This window comes from Heterocephalus glaber, unplaced genomic scaffold (assembly GCF_053883595.1).
Source record: "Heterocephalus glaber isolate CG9 unplaced genomic scaffold, H.glaber_assembly_v1.0 deba00000621, whole genome shotgun sequence".
Lineage (NCBI taxonomy): Eukaryota > Metazoa > Chordata > Mammalia > Rodentia > Bathyergidae > Heterocephalus > Heterocephalus glaber.
Window position 1 is genome coordinate 1,042,488 of NW_028258153.1, and position 21,755 is coordinate 1,064,242.

The 21,755-nt window shown below is 39.3% G+C and overlaps 1 pseudogene; it reads left to right on the forward strand.

The window, feature by feature from the left end:
- Positions 1 to 15,209: 15,209 nt before the first annotated feature.
- On the forward strand, positions 15,210 to 16,208 carry LOC101697073 (mortality factor 4-like protein 1 pseudogene; annotated as a pseudogene).
- Positions 16,209 to 21,755: the final 5,547 nt, after the last annotated feature.

Sequence of the window (21,755 nt, forward strand, 5' to 3'; positions counted from 1 at the left end):
AGGAAATGATAAATAGCCAGTACAGCACAAGGAAAGGTGTGCAACACTAGAATCAGAAAATTACTAATCAGTATAATAACAAGATTGAATTATACACTCATTAGGGAGATGAAGTTAAAAGTTTTAAAAGTACAAATGTCAGCTTAGGTGTGAACCAGTTAGAACTTTCTAATACTGCTAATGTGAATGTAAAATGATAAAACCATTTTGGAAAACAATACAGAAATTTCTTGTATTACTGTTAAGAACCAACAGTCCTGTTCTTAAATTTTTACTTGAGAGGAATGAAAACACATGTTCGCAATAGATTTGTACACACAAATTGAATATCCCTTATCTGAAATTCTTGGGACCAGAGTATTTCAGATTTTCATTTGAAATCCACTTGATCTGCAAAGAGGACAGCTACTCTTGCTTTTTTTTTTTGGTGTCCTATCACATGGAGTATTGTTTTCCACCCTTTAACTTTCAGATTATGAGTTTCTTTTTGAATTAAGTGTGTTTCTGTATGCAGCAAATTGTTGGATTTTGCTTCTTGACCCATTCTGCCAGTCTATTTCTTTTGACTAGTGAATTGAGACCATTAACATTGATGGTTATAACTCATACATATTGACTTATCATTGTCATGACATTTTCTGTTTGTTGGATTCTCCCCCTTTGTGTTTAATTTCTTGTCATGCTTGATGGATTCATTCTGCTGGTCTTCCAGGGGTTGTGATCCTCATTATCTTTTCTGACGATACTGTCTAAAATTTTCTGGAGTACTGGTTTGGTATTCATGAAGTTCCTGAGGTGCTCTTTGTCATGAAAGTATCTTATTTCTCCATCAATTTTGAAAGATAATTTTTCAGGGTACATCAATCTGGGTTGGAGGCTGTTTTCCTTTAGGGCTTGAAATACATCACTCCAAGTTACTCTTGCTTTGAGGGTTTGCATTGAGAAGTCTGCTGTGATTCTGATGGGCTTTCCTTTGTATGTGATTTGTTTCTTTTCTCTAACTGCTTGTAGAATTTTGTTCTTCTGTTGAGTTTCTGGAAGCTTAACGATTATATGCCTATGTGTAGATTTTTATTGATCAAGGCTAGTTGGAGTCCTGTATGCCTCACTTATCTGTATGTCAAGTTCTTTTCCCCTGCTTGAGAAGTTTTCTGCCATCACTTCTGTGAACAGTTTTTTTATGTCATCTGATCTGTCTCCTGTTTCTTCATTGACTCCAATCAATCTTATATTATTCTGCTTTACATCGTCTAGCACCTTCTGGATTGATTTCTCGTGGTCCCTTACAATTTTAAAGGAATTTTTCTTTTCCTGGTCACTAATTGCAATCTTATCTTCTATATCTGAAATTCTGTTCTCACATTGGCTCATTCTGAAGCATAGACTTTCGATGGAGTTTTTAATCTCTGGGAAATCTGTTTGCATCTATTTTATGGATTCCATTTGTTTCCTATGTTGGGATTCCATCATGTTTCTGAGCTCCTCTCTCAATTTATTAATCATGTCTTGCACTATGAGCACAATCTCAGCTGTTATCTGAGAAATTATTTTTTATTTCATTTTTTCCAGATCCTCTTTTGTTGCCAGTTCAGGGAGTCCAGGTGGTTGAGTATCAGAGTGTTCCATCTTGTTTCCCTTTGGGGTTGCTGTAGGTGATCTGGAACTCTGGTTTTGAGACTTGTTTACGTGTCTTCTCATTCTGACAGAGGGGGTGGGGGTGTGGGCGCTGCTGGCGCCTTCGCGGCTCACCTCCTCTGTGCTGGCAGGGGTGGGGCATACATTTTTAAATGAGAACTCTAGCCATCAGTCTTGGCCATCAAACAATTGTGATAACTAGATATTTTTATTTATTTTATTGTGGGAAAATGTCAAGTTCTCTTGTTCTACTAGCCACACTTTTAAAAAAATTAATTTTATTTTACATTTTAGTTATACAATGTGATGACATTGATTGGAAATTTGCACCTTTACATAATCTCTCTTGGTCTTATTTTTTCCCCATCCCCTGCCCCCCCTTCAACCCCTCCACCCCTCCCCATTTACAAAGACTTTATTCCCATTTTTTAATTTTCTCATATTAATTCCATTCCCTTCTTTCCTTTCCCCTACTCCTCCCACTTCCCTGTCCCCTTTGCCCCTTTTCTTCCTATTTCACATTATCTATTATACCTTTCAGTCCTTATTTATATTTTCAGTTTCTCATATTAGAGAAACTATTCTGTATCTATACATGTGTGTCCTATTTATTTCACTCAAGAGTATTGCATCAATGTGCATCCATTTAGCAATAAATGTCTCTAATTTCTCATTTTTTATGGCTTAGTAGTACTCCATTTTATAAAAAAATGACACTTGCTTTATCCAGTCTCCAGTTGATGGGCATTTGGGCTGTTTCCAAGTTTCAGCTGTTACAAATTGTGCTGCTATGAACATGGGTGCACATATATCACTGTGGTATGATTCTTTTAATTCTTTGGGAAGATACCCAGCAGGGGAATAGCTGGGTGAAATAGAACTTCCAATCCCAGTTCTTTGAGGTATCTCCATACTGATTTCCACAATGATTGCACCAGTCTACCTCCCACCAGCAGTGGTGCAGGGTTCCTCTTTCCCCACAGTGCCACCAGCATTTGTTATTGGTTGATTTCATGATAGCAGCCATTCTTTCTGGGGTGAGGTAGAATCTCAACGTTGTTTTCATTTGCATCTCTCAAATGATCAGTGATGTTGAACATTTTTTCATATGTTTATTTGCTATTTCTATTTCTTTGTCTGAGAAATGTCTAACATTTTTGTCTGCCAAGGGTAGGAAGGAAGGGGGAGGGGTGGGTGTAACACAAGGACTATCTTTATGGCAATGGATAGTTTATGATAGATGGAAATGTATCATATTCTTGGATTAGGTCTTTTACATTGGGAGGTCTGCCCTTTTTTATGTTCTTTATAAATTCTAGATACTAGACCTTTGTCTGAGGAACAACAGGTGAAAATTTTTTCCCACGTTGTGGATTGTCTCTTCACACTGTTGGTGGTTTCTCTTGCTGTGCAGAAGCTTTTCAATAAGAAGAGGTCCCATTTGTTCATTGTTTGTGTTAGTTCACAGGCAACTGAGTTTTTGCTCATAAAATCTTTTCCTACACCAATGTCTTCAAGAGTTCTACCTAACCTCTATTCCAGCTAGTTCAGCATTTCCGTTTTAATGTTTAGACCTTTAATCCATTTTGATTTTAGTTTAGTGCATGGTGAGAGATATAGGTCTAGTTTTAATCTTTGGCAAATTGAAACCCAATTTCTCCAAAACCATTTATCAAAGAGGCTATCTTTCCTCCAGTGAGGGTGTTTGGCTCCTTTTCAAAGATGAGGTGGCTGAGTGAGTCTGGAATTGTTCTTGGATCTTCTCATCTGTTCCCCTGATCCTCAGGTCTGTTTCTTTTCCAGTACCATGCTGTTTTTATCACAGTGGCTTTGTAGTATAGTTTCAAGTTGGGCGTTGTGATACCCCCTGACATGTCTCTATTGCTTAGAATTGCTTTTGCTATTCTAGGTCTCTTCTTGTTCCAAATGAATTTTTGGATTGTTTTTTCTAGTTCTGTGAAATATATTGTTGGAATTTCAATCCGCATTGCATTAAATCTATATAGCAGTTTTGGAAGTATGGCCATTTTCACTAAATTGGTTCTTCCTACCCAGGAACAAGGGATGTCTTCCCATTTTCTTATATCCTCTTCTATCTCTGTTTTAAGAGTTCTGTGGTTTTCAGTGTAGAGGTCTTTTGCTTCCTCTGTTAGATTAGTTCCTAGAAATTTCATTTTTTTTGGATGCTATTGTGAAAAGAATTATTTCCCTAATTTCTCTCTCAGTGAGTCTGCTATTTGTGTACAAGAAGGCTATTGTGTTTTGAGGGTTGACCTTGTATCCAGCTATTCTACTGAATCTGTCAATTAAGTCTAGAAGTCTTTTGGCAGAGTTTTTTGGGTCTTCTATGTAAAGTATCATATCGTCTGCAAATAATGACAGTTTAACTTCTTCATTTCCTATCTTTATTCCTTTTATTTCTTTCTCTTTTCTAATTGCTGTGGCTAATGTTTCCAGAATGACATTGAATAGGACGGGTGATAGTGGGCATCCTTGTCTTGTTCCTGATTTTAGCATAAAGGTTTTCATTTTTTCACTATTTAGTATGATGCTAGTTGTTGGTTTTTGATGTATAGCCTTAATCAGGTTGAGATATAGACCTTCTGTTCCAATTTCTGTAGGGTTTTTAATCATGAATGGGTGTTGGATTTTGTCAAATGCTTTTTCTGCATCTATTGAGATGATCATATGGTTTTTGTCCTTGGCTCTGTTAATGTAGTGTGTTACATTTATTGATTTACCTATGTTGAACCATCCTTGCATCCCTGGGATAAGTCCGACTTGGTCAGGGTGTATGATCTTCTTGATGACCCTTTGTGTTGTGTTTGCCAGGATCTTTTTGAGGATTTTTTGCATCTATGTTCACTAGGGAGATTGCCCTGTAGTTCTCTTTTTGGGTTGGGTCTTTTCCTGGTTTTGGAATCAAAGTAACACTTGCTTCCAAGAATGAATTTGGAAGTATTGCTTTCCTTTCAATTTCATTGAAAAGTTTAAAGAGTAATGGTGATAGTTCTCTAAATGTCTTGTAGAATTCAGCAATGAAGCCATCAGGACCTGGGCTTTTCTTTGTTGGTAAATTTTTTATTATGTTTTCAATTTCAGTGATTGTAACTGGAGTGTTTAGAATTTTTATCTTCTTCAGTTATCTTTGGCAATTCGTATGTATCTAGCAATCTGTCTATTTCTTCTGTGTTTTCCATTTTATTAGAGTATAGGTCCTTGAAGGAGGTATTGATGATCTTCTGGATTTCTGCTGGATCTGTTGTGACTTCACCTTTTTCTTTCTTCATTGCATGGATTTGAGCCTTTTCTTTCCTTTTTTTGATAAGTTTGGCTAAGGGTTTATCAATTTTATTCATTTTTTTGAAAAATCAACTCTTCAATTCATTGATTTTTTTTGTATCATCCTCTTATTCGCCATTGCATTGATATTTGCTCTGATCTTTATAATTTCCTCTCTTGTATGAACTTTGGGTTTGTCATGTTCTTTTTGTAGGAGCTTGAGGTTCAGCATTAGGTTGTTTATTTGAGCTCTCTCTGTTTTCCTAATATGGGCATTCACTGGTATCAATTTCCCTCATAGAACTGCTTTCATTGTGTCCCATAGATTCCTGTATGTTGTACTGGCATTATCATTTCCTTGAAGAAACTGTCTAATTTCTTCTTTAATTTCCTCTGTGACCCATTGGTTGTTCAGGAGGGTGTTATTCAATTTCCATGTGTTTGTGGGGGTTTTGCGTTTACTTATGCTATTGATCTCCAATATTTTTTGCACTATGGTCAATAATATACGGGGAGGAACTTCAATTCTTTTGCACTTACTTAAACATGTCCTATGAGCTAGCATGTGGTCTATTTTGGAGAATGACCCATGTAGCTGAAAAGAATGTTTATTCTGATTTTGTGAGGTGGAACACTCTGTAGACATCTATTAATTTCATTTGTTCAAAAGCTTCATTCAGTTCTATAATTCCATTCTTGATTTTTTTGGTCTGGATGATCTGTCTATTTGTGACAGTAGGTACTGAGGTCCCCCACTACAACTGTATTAGTGCTTATTTGGTTTTTCATGTCCATTAATATTTGTTTTGTATAGTTGGGGACATTTGTATCTGGTGCATATATATTTATGATTGTCATTTCTTCCTCTTGGATTGTTCCCTTCACAAGGATGTAGTGACCATCTTTGTTTGTCTTAATTAGTTTTGGTTTGAGAAATATTTTGTCTGCAAATAAGATTGTTACTCCTGCTTTTTTCTGGGTTCCTGTCACATGGAGAACTGTTTTCCATACTTTTACTTTCAGTGTATGAATGTCTTTTTGAATTAGATGTGTTTCTTGTACATAGCATAATGTTGGATTTTGCTTCTTAGTCCATTCTGCCAGTCTATTTCTTTTGATTTGTGAATTTAGGCCATTCACATTGATGGCTATAATTTATAGATATTGACTCATCCTTGTCATGATGTTTTACTATTGTTGGCTCTTTTATTTTTCATTTCCTCCCCTGTTTCCCTTTAGTTTCTTGCTTTGCCTGGTTGCTTTGCTCTGTTTGGCCTCATGGAGTTGTGACCTTCATTGTCTTTTTATAGGATATTGTTTAGAATTGTTAGGAATGCTTGTTTGGTGTTCATGAAATTTCTCAGGTGTTCTTTCTTGTGGAAGTATCAAATTTTGAAAGATAATTTTGCAGGATACAACAGTTTAGGTTGGAAATTATTTTCTTTTGGGGCTTGAAATACTTCACTACAGGCTCTCCTTGACTTGAGGGCTTGTGTCGAGAAGTCTGCTGTGATTGTAATGGGCTCTCCTTTGTATGTGATTTGTTTCTTTTCTCTAACTGCTTGTAGGATTTTGTTCTTCTGTTGCATTTCTGGGATCTTGACTATTATATATATAGGTGTAGCTTTTTTTGAGCATGGCTAGGTGGAGTTCTATATGCCTCACTTATCTGTATGTCCAATTCTCTACCTCTGTCTGGGAAGTTTTCTACTATTACTTCTGTGAACAGTTTTTTATGTCATTTGTTGTTGGGAGCAATGCTACATAATTTTAGGGAAAAATCATTGGTTAGCTTAGTTCTCCTGCCTACAGCCCAGCTATGGAATTCCAAGACATAATTCCATTTTGGCCTCTGGTCACAACTGAGACCTCAATGATCCGGTGATGCTGTGATCCTCCAGGACAAGAAACATCCTGGGAGCTGAAAACATCCTGGGAGGAACAAACATCTACTCAGTTCCTCATTGTTCTTGGATTGTTACATCTTGTTTATGAGGATGTACTAAACTCTCTGCAAGTCATTTGTTACATTTGTTTCTCCCGATGTACTGTACTGAATGAAAGGTGTGGTAAACTGGGGGCTTTTGTCTTTGCCACCCAGAGCAGCACTGATCAGATCCAAAGCTCAGCTTCCTCTCAGTCTTATTTCTCTATCTTTCCTGTAATTTGCCATGTACTGCTGTGGCTCACAGGAGACTAGGACTTACTGCAGAGGTTGTGGTAACGTTCCCTTTCCCTGTTCCCTACAATTTGTACTTTCTCTTATTTTTTCGTGGACTCCTATCAGTCTTATGTTATTCTTCTTTGCATCATCTAGCAGCTGCTGGATTGATTTCTCGTGGCCCCTTACTATTTTTAAGATGTGTCTGTTTTCATGGTGACTAACTGCAAACCTGTCTTCTGATATTCTATCTTCACATTCCCTTAATCTGCTGTAAATATTTTCAGTGGAGTTTTTAAATTCCTGGATATCTGTTTGAATCTGTTTCATGGATTCCATTTCTTTTCTATGGTGGGCAATCATGGTTTCTATTCTTTCTTATGCTGGGCATTCATGGCTTCTAGCATGGTTCTGAGCTCATCTATTTTTTTTTTATCTGTTTCTATTCTAGAGCCTCTAATCATGTCTTTCACTCTGCTCACCATCTCTGTAGTTATTTGGGAAATTATTTCTGTTTTGAATTTTTCTAGAGCCTCATTCATCTGTTTTGTTACTTGCTGTGCTATCAATTCAAGGTATCCAGGTGGCTGACTGTCATATTTTCCCCCCTCATTTCCCCCAGAATTTGCCTTTGGTGAGCTGGAAGTCTGTGTTTGTGTCTTGCCAAGGTGTCTTCTCATTTTTAATTCTGTTGTTGGTGCTGTTTTTTGCTTTAATTCCTGGGCTGATACTCCAATATTTCTTATTTTGAGTATCTTTATTACTGGTGTTTAGAGCCCCTACAGACTGATTGCTTCTCATAGATATCTTCCAGGTATAGCTGGACTTTTTAGGATTTGAGTCTCTAATGACTTTTAGGCAATCTTGTTTTCAGTATACCAAGGAGGACAACTGATTAGATCAATCACAACGCCTTAGCCCAATTAACACAATCAGTGTCAAACACAGCTTAGCAAATGACAATTTCTGGTAGCAGTTAATCTGTCACCTTTAACTGTGAGAGCTAGATCAAAATCTAGGGCCAGCCCCAAATATGTTTGTTGTAAGTAAACCCTTCAATATGGCAAATTTACCCTTGGTGATAAGGATTTAGCAGAGATTGGGGAGGGAGGGGTAGAGAGATGGAGGGAGAGGGAAAGGTTAGAGGTGAGGCTAGAGGACACGGGAAGATCATGCAAATTGTGGGGATCTGTTGAAGACAGGAGAAGAAGACAGAGTGAAAGAACAGAGACAAGTACAGAACAAACTGACAACAATAGGGAAGCTAGAAATTGCATTCACTTTCCTATAAAAGTGGCAGTCGAGAGGACAGAGAGAGAGAGAAAATTCAGAATGGGACAGGAACAGGAACAAGGAAGGAGAGAAATATAGAGCCAGAAGATATAGAGAGGGAGAAAAATAAAAGGAGGAGGAGGAGGAGGAGGAGGAGGAGAAGGGGAAGAAAATATATATATATATATATATATATATATATATATATATATATATATATATATATATATATAACAAAACAAACAAAAGAAGTTTTCCCTCAGGATACGTCTCCACTGTCCTGTCCTGGTAGGCAGTATGTGCAGCAGTATGCGGGTCTAAGTTGACTAGTCTCAGCAAGCCAGCTGTAGTCTATTGAGATTCGACTGGTTTCTGGCAGCAAGGTCCAAGTTGAGGTCCCTGACCTCCTGCAAGATTAAATTCTACAAGGTTCAACTGCATGTTCCAGCTGTCCTCCTCCCTATGAGAGTCTGGGTTTCTATGGGAGGTGCTGATCCAACCAACTTATCAACCATGATGGTTCAGTGTGCTTTTATTGAAGAGATTTTCTTCACTTTCCCAGTGGGCTTCAATTTTCATTGAGGAGTGTCAGAAAGGCCCTCTCTGTTGTTCACTTCTGGTCTATCTTCTGGGGCTCGTAACCATGGCTTTTATGTTCCCCTTGGCACCTCTGCTGTGTGGATTCAGATGCCATGTGGCATCCCTGCCATGTGGTTGGCCCTACTTCTTAATACCACTGACACAGTTTGTAGAGGTTTCAGTCCATAATCGGCTGGCTCCAAGGCAGGGATGGCAAACAGGCATCACATAGGAGAAACAACATGGCACGCACAAGGTAGCAAAGGCAACAAGGGACCCTACCTGTTGTTAACATTTTCTTTTTTTTAACTTTGCTAAGCCTCACAGGCTGGGCTTGAACTTGTGATGGATCCTCTTGCCTTAGCCTCTCAGAGTGCTTGGATTTTGTATTTTTATATTTGTAAAGTGTTTTGGCTTCTACAGCTTATTTCAAGCACATTTTTCCTCTGTTGAGCTCCACAGATAGGTCAGATTTTCCCATTTTTCAAATACATAGGCACTGACATAGTCTTGTCTGTCAGTACTGTAAATGGATGCAAACCCTGCAAATGCACTGTGCTGCCTCTCAGGAGAGACAGCCCTACGGCAGCGCTTCACACATGGGATAAAGAATCCAGAAACTCCCAAATCCCCACCTCAGAATCTTGATTCCCCGTTCCCTCCCCTCAGCCAGCCTCCTCCCTCGCCACTGCCACCAGCAACTCCACCTTGAGACTGCGCAAGACCAGCCTACTAGCCACACTTATAGGCAGTTAATATAAATAATTGAGGAAGAGAGACAGATGGATGGGGTCACACTGGGTTAGGAAGGGTGAGCATTGCAGGAGAGCAAAGAGAATCATTAGGATGTTTAGTCTGATACATTTGGAGAAGGGAAAAGGCCAGAATTTTCATGGGCAAGGGCAGCAGCCTAAACAGAGGTGGGACAGGAGATTAGGCAAGTAGACACCAGTAATTCAAACTCCAGCTTATTACTTTCCTTTAGATACAGTTTTTTAGAAGGATAAAGGTGTCAAGGCTTGGCCTTTGCAGAGGTTCACTGTGCCAGTCAACCCCACTAAGGAGCCTGCTGGAAGAAAGGAGAGAAGAAGATCAGGAAGAAACTGGAGGCCACTGAGACATATGCAGAGCTGTGAACCAGCAGCACATGCAGGGGCAGAGAGGGACTGGAAACTCCAAACTAAATCCCTGGAGAGGCACAACCAGTGTCCTATAGATACATCCTTCTCAGCCAGTGAGGTGACGCCTCTCTGAAGACCGTGATGGGGCACTGTGTGGATGTGGTAAGTGGACTGAGCTTTGGCCTGGCCAAGAAAGGCCAGGCTGAGAGATACCAGGCCAGGGCCCAGATCCTCAGGATGTGTCATCCAATATGAATATGATGTCAGGCACTGAAGTAATTTGAGATTTTTTTATAGTCACATTAAAAACAACCAGGTGAAATTAATTTAGTAATATATTTTAACCTACTGTACTGAAAGTAGGATCATTTCAACATAAAATCAACATGATGAGATAGTACATATATTTTTTTTCCTACCAAGCCATCCAAATCCAGTGTATTTGTAGCACTTTTCAATTTGTACCAGCCACAGTGCCAAGTGCTCACCAGCCTCATGCTTGAGGGGCTGCCATATTGAATGGCACAGTCTGAAGAATTAGGGCCTGGGATGAACCAGCTGGCTGGAGTCTGAGGACAGACTTCTCCCTAGAAAATGCGTACAGCATCAGAGATCCTATTGATTTGATTATATTGTAAGATATGAAAGTCCATGAGGAAAAGGTGTCATATATTTGTACTATCCTTTTCTCATTATAAGAACTCTCAATTCAATTTTATACTATTTAATTCCCTCCAAATTGGGTTCATCTGTTTTAAGTGTGAGCTTACAATTATGAGCCAAGGAAAGGTCATTGTGTAACTCCTGCCTCAAATGCACATGATCCTCTGCCTCATCTCTCTTTCCTTCATTTTTCTGTTTTGGTCCTCTTTAAGAATTTTCAAGCTTTTAGGTTAAGAACTCAGAGACTTTACTTTCCATAGAGGCTCCAATGATAAAACAGTGGACTGTAAGTATGGACCTGATATGTAGGGAAAATAGTTTCCAGTGTTCCTGTCCTCCATGTACCTCTCAACAGGTCACCTCCATCTTGACAGCCATAGGGCTAACAGCCAAGCCCTCCAACTATTAAAATAAATTTTGTTCTAAAGTTAATTTACAAACAAATCTTCCAAAACCATGTGGTACATCACCAGAATTCTGTTTGCAGCATTTTTCTTCGTCTTGAGCAAGGAAACCAAGGATTCCACACAGTAGTTCTTTGGTGAGAGGGATTTATGTTATGGTCAACTACTGCTCTGCCCACACTTTGCTCTTGTCTTCATCACTTTCTTATTGCTGGGACACAATTCCCAACACCCACAACTTCAAGGAGGAGAAGTTTACTTTGCCTCACCTCAGTCCACAGTCGTCGGGCTCCAAGTCAGAACAGCATGGGAGAGGGGCCTAGCAGAAGAAGAGCTGCTCACCTCAAGGTGGACAGGAAGTGAAGGGAGAAATGTCCTTCCGGGTCACACCCCCAGTTGACCCACCTCTTCCAACCAGACCCAACCTCCTAACAGCAAGTCAGTTATAACACCCCGAAATCCAATCACCCTCCAAAGCCCATGAGTGCATAAGGCTCTTGGGGGACGTCTAGATATAAACCATAACACCATCTGCAGAAAGCGGAAGAAATACGCAAACATACCTTTCACAGGAATAGTGTCATCTTCAGCCTATATTTTGAGGAAAGCAAGAGGGCCAGAGATTTAGCATATATTATAATTCTGATATTCTTAGCAGTGCTATTAAAAGTGAAGAGCTGCTGAGTGTGGTAGTGCACATCTGTAATCCCAGCACTGTGGGAGCCTGAGGCGGGAGAATTCCAAGTGCAAGCCCAGTCCCCAAGAGTTACAAAGGATTCTAACATCACTATTTTAAAACATTATTATATAAGCAAAGAAGTATTTGGTTTCCAGAAGGAGGAATTGCCAAGCTAGGTGATTGAAAACATTAAAAAGGTTACATTGAAGTCTGTTTTCAAGCAGCTATGTAACTTTGAACTTTCAAGGGAAAAACAGTAAAATTCTGGGGCCAGAATTCCTGAGATCAGCTCTGAAATCTTTACTTCCAGCTTCTAGGTATATGTAAGGCTGTTTGGAAACCAAGAAGAGACCAAGCATTTTGCTGTTTTGTAATAAAAATCAAGTAAGAGCAGGGACAGGGTTCTTTAAGGAGAAAGTATTTATTGCAGCTCCTAATTTATGTCTATGTCTCCAGGGAAGGCTTGATAACCAGCTTGTATGACTGAGTGCCACAAGGACAAACATCTGAAACTTCTAGCATAAGCATTGTTCTTCCATATAATGAAAATAGCAAGCAACACTAAAATCAGGCTCACTGTACACCCAGCATGGTTCTAAGTCCCCTTGTATATGCTAACTCATCTCATAATCACAACCGTCCTTTGGTAGGCCTTGCTGTTATTTTCATTCTATTGATGGGTGAACTGAGGCCAAGGGAGTTTAAAGTCTTACCCAAGGTCACACAGCTATTAAACTGCACAGCATGGCAGGACTTTAAACCTAAGCAGTCAGACCATGCAGCCACTGGTGGTCATTAGTTGGGGCTCTGTCTAGTACTTGAGAAAAGGCTTCCGGCTGGTATCTCAAGATGACACCCCACCTCCCCACCTCCATGGGAGTCCTCTATGATTGCAAACCCTCCAATTCCACACTACGTTGAATCTCAAGAGTAAGGCAGTGTTAACACAACCCTCCAAAGTAGGAACCTACTGTGGCTCCCTTCCTTTCTTCCTTCTTCCTCCTTCCTTTCCTGTTCTCCTCCAAAGAGGAAGCAACCCAAGCATTCACTGCTGGATGATCAGATGAAGAAAATGTGGTATTACATACAAGAGGATGTTATTCAGCTTTAAAAAGGAAGGACCTGCTGACACATGGTACGACCAGGTTAACCTAGTGAAGATTTTGCTATATGAAATAAGCCAGCCACAAAGACAAATACAATGTGAGTCCCCTTCTGTGAGGTGCCTAGAATAGTTGGATTCATGGAGATAGAAGGTAGATGGTGACTGCCAGGGTTTAGGCCAAAAGGAAATGGGGAGTTCGTGTTTAATAGGTGGTTTCATTTTTGTAAGACGAAGCATTCTGGAGATGGATGGTGGTAATGGTCACATGATAATGTGAATGTACTTAATGCCACTGTGTGTCCCTACGGTGAATATTATCATTATGTATGTATAAAATGTACCAATACATGTTTTGCTATTAAAAAAAAGAAAATATCAAATGAGCAAAAACACCAAAATCCAGAAAGGGTTGATAGGAGCTCAATTTTATGCATTCCTTGGTTTATTTTAAATGTAGACTTTTGTTATTCCTCCTCATATTTATGTTGCTAATTTTTTAAAGAAAATTATTTCTAAATCACTGTAGTGGGATTCTACATAACACTTAGGGCTTGATATGTCCCTGCAGCTCCAAGTTGATGGTACTACTAGCACTTTACTGAAGGAAAACTTTATCAATACTTCGAGCAATGATCCAAGGTTAAGATCTCATTGGCCCTGGTTGTGGCCTAAACTTTTTCTGACCATGCTGTGCCCAAGGATGTGAAATGCTCTGATTGACAGTCTTAGACAGCACTTCCATTTGACATGTCAGTGGGCACTTCCTTTTCACCTAGAAGATGACAATATAGAAATACATATATAAATAAGTACACTTACATGATTAAGGTATGTATTTTCTTATTCTTATATTAAGGAATTAACCACCTATTCCCTTTCCCATTAAAAAAATATAGAATTTTATCAAATGCTTTTTGGTATCTAAAGGGTTGATAATTTGATTTTTTAAATGCATAATTGAATGTGCTTTCTAATTTTTGTTTTTGCGTGTTTCCTTGGTTAGATGTTACTATTGTCATCTATAAAAAAAAATTCAAAATATTTCTTTCTTATTCTGTGCTCTGGAACAGTTTAAATGGCACTTAAGTCACTGTTGCTTTATATTTTGATAGAATTCTGAGAAATTATCTGATGTTTTATGGTTATTTTTAATGTTAATCAGTTTTAATTTTTTTTTCACCCTGATTAATTTAATTTGGAGTTTTGAACATGTGAACCATTAGCATAAATCAATAGTCAAAAGTGTTTACAGAATCACTTTTTTTGCTTCACTTCCCATTTCACAGCAGTGTATTAATGTTACCACCAATAATATCATTACTAAAAAATGTCAAAATGTTTCTTTATAGTTGCATTTTACCACAAGACTAAGTCCATTAAAGATATACTGATGCTGCTCCCTTTTTTTTTTTTTTTTTTTTTTTTGGCTCTGGGGATTGGGCCCAAGATCTTTTGCAATGAGCTACAGCCTCAGCCCATTTTTGTTTTTAATTTTTTGAGACAGGGTCTCACTAAATTGTGTAATCTGAGCTTGAACTCCCAGTCCTCCTGCCTCAGCTCATAATTGCTTCTTTGCATACCATTTGAGTCCATTTGTTATTTTTAATTCTTAAGCACTGGTTTTGTAAAATTTAAGTTTGTTTTATAGTTATTTAAAATATTTACAAGGTTATAAAGTACAAAACAAGTTACTACAGCAAAGCCAATTTTGACGGATGATATTTTATTTTTAGTGCTTGAATTTATGATTTTATGAAAAATGAAGCACTTTGCATGAACTATAGCTTTCTACTTTCCCTTTTCTCTATTTTTGTAAGCGATATTATTGTTTCTAACATTTGTATTTTATAACCACAGTGTTCCATTTGATATATACAAACTCAAGATTTTATGGGCTTGGTTTGAGGTATAAATAGATTCATCCCACATATCATCTTTAAAAAGGCCTTGAGGGAATTATGCTTCATGAATTTTGGTGCTTGTCTGTCTGTGAGGGGTATAGTTCGTGGGTGTCCATTTTCTTCCCTAAGTCCAGGTGTGTTGAAGGGTAACAATTTGAGCTCAGAGGGCGCAGGTGCATGTGCGGCGGGCAGCCATTGGCTGGCGGCGGTTGCGCGGTTGCGGTGCTGTGAGGTCTTTGGGCGCTGGCAAATTGCTCAGTGGTTCCACCGCCTGCCTTGCAAGCGCAAGGACCCGAGTTCGATCCCCGGTACCAGAAAAAAAAAAAAATCAGGCCCAGGATGTAGAGCGGCTGTGCCCTGCGCTTCTGACGCGAGCTCGGGTTGGGTAGAGAGTAGGGGGTGGTAGTCAGGGGTGGTGGGATAAGGAGGAGGCGAATCACTTATAAATGGCGCCCAAGCAGGACCCGAAGCCCAGGTTCCAGGAGGATGAACGAGTACTGTGCTTTCATGGGCCTCTTCTTTATGAAGTAAAGTGTGCAAAGGACAAACAAGTAAAATGCTTTATACATTACAGTGGTTGGAATAAAAATTGGGATGAATGGGCTCCAGAAAGCAGAGTAGTAAAATACGTGGACACCAATCTGCAGAAACAGCGAGAACTTCAAAAAGCCAATCAGGAGCGATATGCACCGGGAAAGATGAGAGGGGCTGCTCCAGAAAAAAAGACAGCTGGTCTGCAGCAGAAAAATGTTGAAGTGAAAACAAAAAAAAACAAACAAAGAACCCCTGGTAATGGAGATGGTGGCGGTACCAGTGAGACACCTCAGCCTCCTGGGAAGAAGAGGGCCCGGGTAGATCCTACAGTTGAAAATGAAGAAACATTTATGAACAGAGTTGAAGTTAAAGTAAAGATCCCTGAAGAGCTAAAACCGTGGCGTGTTGATGACTGGGACTTAATTCCCAGACAGAAGCAGCTCTTTTACCTTCCTGCCAAGAAGAATGTGGATTCCATTCTAGAGGACTATGCAAATTATAAGAAATCTCGAGGAAATACGGATAATAAGGAGTATGCTGTTAACAAGGCAGTAGCAGGGATAAAAGAATACTTCAATGTGATGCTGGGCATTCAGATGCTCTACAAATCTGAGAGACCACAGTACGCTGAGATCCTTGCCAATCACCCTGATGCACCCATGTCGCAGGTGTACGGAGCACCACATCTACTGAGATTATTTGTATGAATTGGAGCTATGTTGGCCTACACACCTCTGGAGGAGGAGAGCCTTGCTTTATTACTGAATTATCTTCATGATTTCCTCAAGTATCTGGTGAAGAATTCAGCAACTTTGTTTAGTGCCAGTGATTATGAAGTGGCCCCTCCTGAGTACCATCGGAAAGCGGTGTGAGGCACTCTCATCCGTGTTTGGATCTCTGTCAATACATTTTTGTTCCTAGTCCTTCTCTTGTTCAAATGATGTACTTTGAAGATGTTAGTGTATAACCAAGTTGATGTTTGTTTTGATTTTAAACAGAAAATAAAAGGGGTTGCAGCTGCTTTTTTCTTTTTTCTTTTCATTTCAAAGTTGCTACCAGTGTATTCAATGACGGACAACAAAGAGACATGGTGTAGTGTTTTATTGCCTAGCTGACAAAGCAGCTTTTGAATGCTGGTGGTTCTATTCCTTTGACACTACACACTTTTATAATATGTGTTAATGCTATATGACAAAATGCTCTGATTCCTAGTGCCAAAGGTCCAATTCAGTGTATATAACTGAACACACTCATCCATTTGTGCTTTTTGTTTTTTTTAAACGGTGCTCAAAGAGCCCATCCTTTGCAAGTCATTCATGTTGTTCCTTAGGCGTTTTCTCTTTGCTCAAATTGTTGAAGAATGGTGAATTGTTTCATGGTTTTTGTATTTGTGTCTAATGCGTGTTTTAACATGATAGACGCAATGCACTGTGTAGCTACAGTTTTCTGGAAAAGTCAATCTTTTAGGAATTGTTTTTCAGATCTTCAATAAATTTTTTCTTTAAATTTAAAAAAAAAATTGAGCTCAGCCAAAAAGGGAACTTTTTTATCTCAAAGCCTGAAGGATTTTTCTTTTTCTCTTAGAAATAAACAAAATTTACTGGGACACATCTTAGTGTTGATGAACTGATATCCACTTTTTCCTGGACATGGTCTGTCTTTTCAATCTGTAAAGACTTGCATCTATTTTTAAAAACTTCTTCTGAATTATGCACATTTTTCTGCTCTATATATTCATTCTTCCCCTTTCAAATCACAAATCATTCATGTTCTTTGTCTATTTCATATAATTTTGATTTTCTCTATAGTTATTTTAAATACCTTTTCATTTATTTTTTGCTTCTTCTCTAGATTGTCATCTGATTCTTCATATTTGTGATATCTGAATGGATCTTTGATATTAAGGAATTCTTGTCAATTGATTTTATTTGTGTTAAATAGTGTAGCAATGTTTGTTTCTAAGACAACATATTTTAGGGAAATGAAATGAAGTGCTTGCCAAGCATTATGTGTATAATTTCCTTTAAAATAATGCATTAGGGGTGTGTGTGTGTGTGTGTGTGTGTGTGCGCGCCCAATATTTGATGTGTACAGGTAACTGTTGAAACCTAGAATGTTTCCTATGGCTGCTGTATTATTGCAAATTTGGTGACTCAAAACAGTACCATTTATTCCACAGCTCTGGAGGTCAAGTTTCTTGAAACTGATATCAAGGTGTCTTCAGGGTCACACTTTCCAGAAGCCCTAGTTGAGGATACATTTCTTTGCCTTTTCCAGTCTCGGGCTGTCTTCCTTGCATTTCTTTGTTCTTGGACCCTTCTTCCATCTTCAAAGCCAGTGACGTAACATCTTATGACTGTTTTTCATCACTTCCTCCATGGCTTTTTTTCTTTGTGATGAAGTCGTTAAGCTTCCCTGTTACACACACATGTGCCAAGACTGTAGGGCCCTCCTAGGTGACCCAAGGTGACCCCTCCACCTCTTGATCCTTGACATACGTACATCTGAAGAAGCCTTTCACACACACAGCCACAGTCATGGGTGCAGGGATGAGGACCTGGATATTTCTGCAAGCTGTCATTCCACCCGTGGACTAGATGATGAGCACATGGGGATTCATCTCCTTATTCTCTACACTGTAGTGATGTTGGACAATTCTTCAAATCAATAAGCAAAACATAAATTTGCCCAGTGTGTAAGCACAGAAACTTGTGCAATGTTGTTGGCTTAGATGGGACCTTGGGCTGCATGGCAAGTTCTTCAGGTGGTCTTGGACCAACCCAGGCCTCCCCTGCCTCTTCCTTATAGGTCTGCAGAATAACTGTAGAGTGTCCTGGAATGTGAGGGAGGCAGGGGAGACTGTTGCATTCTCAGGCAACGTCCTAGTCTTCTTTCTCCTATGCACAGTGGGGTCCTTCAACACTGTAGCCCAATGTGCCATCTGTTCCCTGATAAGCACATGACCGTCTGGAGCCCCTCGGCCACGGGTCAAAATGAGGCATACACCAATGAGACTCTACACTCACTGCTCAACTTTCCTGAGGCTTGGGGGTGGGGAGGAGTTGGCTTGCAATGAATCCTAGACTTTCTTGTCCCTGCTGCCTGTCTCTGCTTCATGTATCCTCCTTTTCCTCCTCCTTCTCTTCTTTTCCTTCTCCTATTCCTCCTCCTCCTCCTCCTCCTCCTCCTCCTCCTCCCCCTCCTCCTCCCCCTCCTCTACTCCTCCTTCTTCTATGGTACTGAGGTTTGCTTTGAACTACATCCAAGGCCTTTTTAAATTTTGAGACAAGGTCTTACTGAGTCACTAATTTACCCAGGCTAGGCTCCAACTCAAGATCTTCCTACCTCAGCCTCCCAGAGTGCTGGGATTACAGGTGTGTGCACCATGCCTGGCTTCATAGAACTTCTTGTGTGTGACTGTGTTCTGTTCTACCAGACTCAGACAGATTGGTAACCCATGCAAAGGGAACCATGCATAGGGAATACCCCAGTCTTCAGTCAGATAAAACAAATTGTGCTGCCAGCTACTATAGTTATTGGAAACTATAAACAAACCGTGGGGCTGGCTGAATTAGTAGCCTACAAGAAGGCTTTTCTTTGTGTGGGTATATTTCGCTAATTGTGACATCTTGAGTCCCTTCTACTGAATCAAGGTGAACCTGCTGCCCATGGAGACTTGATGCTACCTGGATTACAGTGTCTGGGATGAGGAGCCTTTTGCTCATTCTGAACACAGATCTTCAGTACAGCCAACCAGTGGGGTAAGGAAAGGGCTCCTTTTGTGACAATTCTTATCACTGTTGCTATTCTCTGCCTCTTTTTACCCCCATATGCTTTTAACCTCTATATATGCTCCTCTCACACAAAACTTAATGTTTGTAAATTCAAATTATAAAAACAAAAAATTGGTAGGTGTGGTGGTGCATGTGTGTAATGCCAGTATTCTGGGAGGCTGAGGCAGGGAGATTCCAAGTAGCTTGGGCAACTTAGTGACTTACTGAGACCCTGTCTCACAATTAAATAGTAAAAAAAGGACTGGGACTGTAACTCAGTGCAAAGGTCGAGTGTTCAATCCTCAGTAGGAGAAAGGAAAAGAAAGGAAGGGAGAGAAAAGAAAAATTGTAGGTAGAGAATGGGGATTTAAAAAATTTTTTACTAAAATATCCATGTGAAGTTTCTTTTGGATAAAATGTACTCCTCATGTACTCTAATCCCATGAGTTTTATTGAACATATTTAAACAAAATAATGTACTTATTGACAATATAACTGTTAAATTTTTTCTACTGTAATGGAATTATAAAACATGAAAAATACTCTCTCCAAGGAAGCAGGCTGACCATTTTGTTAAAACAACTGTCAATAATAACCAGATGTCTCTCTGAATCCCAGGCTCCAGTGACAAAGCTAGGACAGAGGCTGCAAGGCCTGTGGTTGCTTCAATAGCTTATTCTTGCCCCCTCCATTCTTGCTTCTGTCAGTTGAAAGACACACATTTAGCTTACTTGTTTATAATTATAAACTGTTCATTGCATGAAGTCAAAGAGAATGAAGTTTAAAAAGTACCTCAGAAGGTTATGGAAAATCCAATGTAATGTCAAAGACTTTTCTTCTCATTTAAATGAGTAAGGATTGCTTTTTACAACCCCAAGAATGTTATTAGTGTCAGTAAAATGATACCTTTATTATATGAGTCATAATTCTCGTACCACTTATCATGACAAACCAATAATTACTTAAAGCTCCACCAACCTCTCTCTAGCTGGGACTTCACAAATGTGATTTTAGATTCTAAGCCACTTAACTTTCGGTGTTGAGGTGACATTCCAGTAATTATATCATTTCTACATTTTTTTTCATTAGAAACCTAGATTTGTGTGTGGGTGTTAACAGTATTTGGTATCCTATAAATAACTTAATATCTGAGCTTTTTTTTGTTAATCTCCCTAAGGAAATAAAAATAATTTTCAAACATGGAATAACTTGTGTTGAGTGACATTAAAATTATTTTCATACAAATTGTTTTCATGAGGTCCCAATTCTTATTGGACTTAACTTCTTGATTTGGTTCTTTGGTCAGTTGTTTGGAGAGGGCACAAAGGTGATTCACTTCTGAATGTTCTGAGCGAGCGACATTTTTCTCCCCAACTGTTAGTAGAAATCCTTCATTTGGCTGGCTTCTTTTTCTTGACCCCTTGACACCAATGTGAAAGACTTCCTTATTCCTGGGAAAGAGGCTAAATTTATTTGCATAATAAAAGACTGGGACCCTAAGGAAAAGAGGCCCCTGTGTTTGGGCTATAGGACAGAGTTTGGGATTTTCCTTATGCAAGATTTCCAGCAGGGACATAAAACTGGAAAATGAAAGATGAGGTTTTAAAGAAGTTTTATGTAGGATATGCACTCATCCCATTTAATCTTTTTTGAGAGGAGCCAATAAATGAAGTTTTTTTTTAAACCAATGGCTGTTACACTGTGCCTGTGAATGTAACTCCATACAGAGAATTAGTCATGATCATTGTATCTTCAGCCCCACAGCAGTCTCTAAGAGACTTTTATTTAGGTACCTGTATCTGAAATTGTGATAGCATTTTGTGAGTTATACTGGTCATGAAACAAACAGTTCATTTAAAAATCAGTATGTTTAGATAATCACATTAAATAGCAAAAGTATCCAGGAACTTCTAGTGAAAGGACTACAGGAATATTTCTATGGAGAAACAAATTAGGTTTATTGCTCTTTACAGCTGAAGAGAACATGAACTGCAGGGAACAGGGCATCTCAGGAGGAAGGTGCTAGAAGGAACCCGCGGTGCACTGTGGGTTTGATGGGCTGACCCAGAGAAGGGCCCACAGAGGTGGGACTTTGCTCTAGATTAGAGGAAGTCAGAGAAAAAGTGAGCAGAGGTGTTTGGCATTTTGTGGGTGACACAATGACCTGGTTTCTGTCTGTGTTTAGATAAAATTATGAAGGATCTGGCTTGCTTTCCATTTATCACAGTCTCAGGGCAACCTTGTCTGGAGGTTGGATTTCTGTGACGTTATTTAGGAGATTATTTACCCAGGGGATATCAGGGGCGAGCTGTGAGTGTCAGGACAACTGGTGAATGTCAGGGGCAGCTTTTTACATTTTTATTCTTATTGTTTTTAAGTTTAGCCAAGGGCAGGGAAAGTTGTACCACAGGACATTATCTGCGATTTCCAGATTTTCACCCTTGCCATGTTGTGTTTGACATTGCAAGAGTGCATGTGAATGTGATCAGGAGGTCGGGATTGGTCTTCTCTTCTGCTCGAGGAGGCATTGCTGATCCATCTGAAATGACCACGGTTGTAGAGTGGCATGTAAGGTGCACACAAGATACACTGGGCGAAAGCAATAAACTCGATTTTCAGAAACAAAACACCTTTAGTTCTTGTGAT